Below are 5,390 nucleotides of genomic sequence, written 5' to 3'. Positions count from 1 at the left end.
TGTTAGTCTCTGTATTTTGAATAGACCTTTTAAGTAATAGAAGTCTTTTTTTTGTACATTTAATCATGTTAATAGAAAGTCTTTTTTTTTTGTACAAAGTAAAACCATGAACTGACAAATTGTTTACTGCATATGAAAACCCTTGCTTAATTGAGGTGTACAGTCAGGGGGGTACTTTGAATCTGAGGTCTTGTATATGGAGAGAACAATACCAAGTTTTATGTATGGCGAGACCAATCCCAAATTTTCTGCATATGAAAATAATTGCTAATTTGAGATGTCAAGTCAGTGAAGGGACTTTGAATATGAGGCCTGGTGTATGGATTTTGTTGATATAAACTACATTATAAGCTTTATCCAAATGTTTTTTATGGCCCCGCAACAAAGTTTTCTTGGCCATATAGTTTTACCCTTTTCTGTCATTCTGTCATTCCGTCATTCTGCAACAAACCATTATATGTTTTATTTTTCTAAACGCCTTTAGATATTGGACTGATTTTTGGTATGTGAGTTTACCATGATGAGTTACAGATCTTGTTTGAGTTTCATTCTGCTCCACTAATTTTTATCGAAATAACAGGCTTAGGACTTCGATAAATTGTTGAAAATCACAGTTATATAGACTTTTTTTCTAAACACCTTCAGATATTGGGCTGATTTTTGGTATGTGAGTTACAGATCAAGTTTGAGTTTTGTGCCGCCCCACTAATTTTTGATGAAATTACAGGCTTTTGACTTTGATATATTGTTGAAAATCACAGTTATACAGACTTTTTTCTAAACACCTTAAGATAATGGGCTGATTTTTTTGTATATGTGAATTAACCATGATGAGTTGCAGGTCAAGTTTGAGTTTTGTTCTGCTCTGTTAGTTTTTTTCAGAAATTATGGGCTTTGGACTTTGATAAATTGTTGAAAATTAGTTGTATGGAGTATTTTAAAGCCCTTAGATTTTGAGCTGATTTTTTATATGTGAGACTACCATCATCGGGGGAAGTTTGTGTCCACATTTGTTGTTGAAATTATAGATGTTCCAGCATTTTGAGACAGGGCCATTCGTGTGTATTCAGTGGTCATGAATTTAAAAGCTTCTTTGACGAAATACTTTATTTATGTTTTCATTGGTTACTTTCAAGTAGTTCACTCTGGTAAAAAAGGGTGACTCATTTATTTAAACTAAAGACCAGCCTACATTTACTTAAATTTATATCAATTTTACCCCAAGGGTGACTGGGGAATAGAAATGTGGTCACCTGGTCGTCTGACCGGCAGTAAAACCCTGTCCAGGCCAGTCTGTGCAGGATGTACAAGTTAACGCAGCCAAATCTGATCAGAATGGGGACCTTAAATTTGATGCTTTAATCTGTAGTAAATATATTTGAAAATCAGAACATTCTAGGAATATTGACTTATTTAGTTTGCAAGTAGAATATCAGCAACATGAAATGTTGGTTTCTTAGCTTTTTTTTCGGTTGAGTGCATATGAATGTTTATAGAAGGTAAATTTTGTCAATCCTAGAAAATTGATGGATAATTCCTTCAGGGAATTCAGGGACCAGAAAAGATTTTTCTGTTTGACCGCTAATTTCTTAAGTTTGAGCTCTGTCTCGTTTTGGTACAGAAGTTGTTACTTACTAACTGTAATAGACAAAAATGACATCTTGGTGGTAACAGTTGTTTATTAAAAAGTAATTTCAACAAAAATATATAATCCCAACGTAGCATACAGACAGGGCGCGATCTGAGATCAACTTTGCAGGGTTTGACTTTAATAAATTTAATATCAAACCTTGTTGTCTTCTCAAAGCTCTGTCTCTTGTCGTGAGTCACTGGCGTGGTAGTGATATCTGTAAACTTGATCTGCTGTGTGTTAGACAGGGATATTTGGTGTTTTAATAACTTTTCTGGACAATGACACATTCAAATTCCCAGGATTTAATCTGCCAAATTAGTCAAAATTATGTACAGAAGCTGTTATCTGCCAATTGCTCTAGACTTCTGATTTGTTTGTGTTTTTTTTGTTAGTCTCTGTATTTTTAATAGACCTTTTAAGTAATAGAAATCTTTTTTTTTTGTACAATTAATAGAAAGCCTTTTTTATTTGTACAAAGTAAAACCATGAACTGACAAATTGTTTACTGCATATGAAAACCCTTGCTTAATTGAAGTGTACAGTCAGGGGGGTACTTTGAATCTGAGGTCTTGTATATGGAGAGAATAATACCAAGTTTTATGTATGGCGTGACGAATCCCAAATTTTCTGCATATGAAAACCATTGCTTAATTGGGATGTCAAGTCAGTGAAGGGACTTTGAATATGAGGCCTGGTGTATGGATTTTGTTGATATAAACTTCATCATAAGCTTTATCCAAGTGTTTTTTATGGCCCCGCAACAAAGTTTTCTGGGCCATATAGTTTTCCCCTTTTCCGACAAACTATCATTCCACCCTTCTGTCATTCCATCATTCTGCAACAAACCAGTATATGTTTTATTTTTCTAAACGCCTTTAGATATTGGGCTGATTTTTGGTATGTGAGTTAACCATGATGAGTTACAGATCATGTTTGAGTTTCGTTCTGCTCCATTAATTTTTATCGAAATAACAGGCTTAGGACTTCGATAAATTGTTGAAAATCACAGTTATATAGACTTTTTTTCTAAACGCCTTCAGATATTGGGCTGATTTTTGGTATGTGAGTTACAGATCAAGTTTGAGTTTTGTGCCGCTCCTCTAATTTTTGATGAAATTATAGGCTTTGGACTTTGATAAATTGTTGAAAATCACAGTTATACAGACTTTTCCTAAACACCTTAAGATATTGGGCTGATTTTTTGTATATGTGAATTAACCATGATGAGTTGCAGGTCAAGTTTGAGTTTTGTTCTGCTCTGTTAGTTTTTGCAGAAATTACGGGCTTTAGACTTTGATAAATTGTTGAAAATCAGAAAGGATTTTTCTGTTTGACCGCTAATTTTTTAAGTTTGAGCTCTGTCTCGTTTTGGTACAGAAGTTGCTACAATTGCTAACTGTGATAGACAAAAATGACATCTTGGTGGTAACAGTTGCTTATTAAAAAGTAATTTCAACAAAAATATATAATACCAACGTATCATACAGACAGGTTGCGATCTGAGATCAACTTTGCAGGGTTTGACTTTAATAAATTTAATATCAAACCTTGTTGTCTTCTCAAAGCTCTGTCTCTTGTCGTGATTACTGACGTGGTAGTGATATCCGTGATCTTGATCTGTTGTGTGTTAGACAGGGATATTTGGTGTTTTAATAACTTTTCTGGAAAATGACACATTCAAGTTCCCAGGATTTATTCTGCCAAATTAGTCAAAATTATGTACAGAAGCTGTTATCTGCCAATTGCTCTAGTCTTCTGATTTGTTTCTGTGGTTTATTTGTTAGTCTCTACATTTTTAATAGACCTTTTAAGTATACGTAATAGTCTTTTTTTTGTGTACAATTAATAGAAAGTTGTTTTTTTTTGTACAAAGTAAAACCATGAACTGACAAATTGTTTACTGCATATGAAAACCCTTGCTTAATTGAGGTGTACAGTCAGGGGGGTATTTTGAATCTGAGGTCTTGTATACAGGCGCGGATCCAGCCATTTTAAAAAGGGGGGTTCCCAACCCAGAGTAAAGGGGGGGTTCCAACTATATGCTCCCATTCAAATGCATTGATCGGCAAAAAAAAGGGGGGTTCAAAACCCCCGGAACCCCCCCCCTCTGGATCTGCCACTGTGTATATGGAGAGAACAATACCAAGTTTTATGTATGGCGTGGCCAATCCCAAATTTTCTGCATATGAAAACCATTGCTAAATTGAGATGTTAAGTCAGTGAAGGGACTTTGAATATGAGGCCTGGTGTATGGATTTTGTTGATATAAACTTCATCATAAGGCTTAAATTAAAATATTGTTTGTTTGCAGTTTACCGACCGACCCTTGAAAATCCTCCCGACTGTGAAAATTTTATTGCTTTAAATTTGAAGAAATTTTTTTTAATACTTCTATTGACGCGATCTGGAACTTTGGGTCCTTTCCGGAAATGATTTAAAGTCTGGGTCAATTACGCATTTCAAGTTCTGTTTTTCTTAGCTTCCCGTCAAACGTTCATGTGACCATTTAATGATAAAGCACATGGAAATTGTTTACAGGTATCCATGAAGTCACGGAGGAGTACTTTACGCTGTCGTCTCGTGTCAATTTTAAGACAAATAACAAACAAAAAAGTTTATTAGTAAACTGTTTATACAGATTCAGGCACATGTAATGATGTGTGATGATATCATTGACGATGATGCAGCGGATATAATTCATAACTGACACGATAACCATTCTGTCTCAAACAAATCGGGTACAGAATCTGTGGAGCCTGACTTTATAGAACCAATTTCAGTGGTTGAATAATTCGACAGCAGCTTGAAGTATGGCATATTTTCTACAAATTGTTGTGAAGACGACAAAGATGAAACCACTCCTCCGTGACTTAAATCTTCATGGATATCTCAGTGTAAACACGCCTGTACGGAGGAAGGGCTCATTTAAAATGTTAATGGATATAGATCATGCCAAATCAATAAGAAGCAACCATAACTACACAAAGATGTAGAGAAAATGAATGGTTAGCTTGAAAAATAAATATACTCTCTCTATATCTTCGATTGCAATGAGTATGCTCCTTTAGGATAAGGGGGGCTGCCCCACTCATTGCAATTATTCTCTTTCTTACAATATTAAATATACCCAAACTGTGTGGCCTGTGTGAATTCAATTAAAACATGTCCTTAGGAGCTATGCTGCCATTTTTTTTTATGTATTAAAAACATTTCAGTACAGACCATTTACTTTTAATGGGGTGCTATGGATTTCACCCCAAACTTTAGATTTCTTTGGTTTTCATTAAAGCCTGGCAAAAATATAACCTTATCACATATAATTAAATACTGTTAGAAATATGAAAACAGTCGAATGTCTTAATACTTTTTTTTCGAGTTGCCTTTTTTCAATTGAAGATTCAATTGTTATTTTTTTTTTTATAAAAAATACACTCTTTAATACATTGTCTTATAAATCTTTAATATCTACATTTTTCTGATGAAAATACTCTACTCATGAAAACATTCTAGTCAACATGGTCAAGAAGCATACATGTCTGAATATATTTCTTTAAAACAGTTCTAGTCATAATGACATTCCTTGTTTATAAGTGTTCCAGTATTTAATAATTATACCATATTTTATGTCATAAATTGGATAATGACACTATGTTAAAGTTTCAGTTTTGGTTAAAAAGTTTTTTATCTGAAAATGCCAGTTCATTTGATGTTGGTTTTCAGCATGTCCAGTGTTTGTTGTTTTAAAATGTTTTTTTTT

Source organism: Mytilus galloprovincialis, chromosome 4 (assembly GCF_965363235.1).
Source record: "Mytilus galloprovincialis chromosome 4, xbMytGall1.hap1.1, whole genome shotgun sequence".
Classification (NCBI taxonomy): Eukaryota; Metazoa; Mollusca; class Bivalvia; order Mytilida; family Mytilidae; genus Mytilus; species Mytilus galloprovincialis.
Note: the sequence above shows the minus strand (reverse complement) of the source record.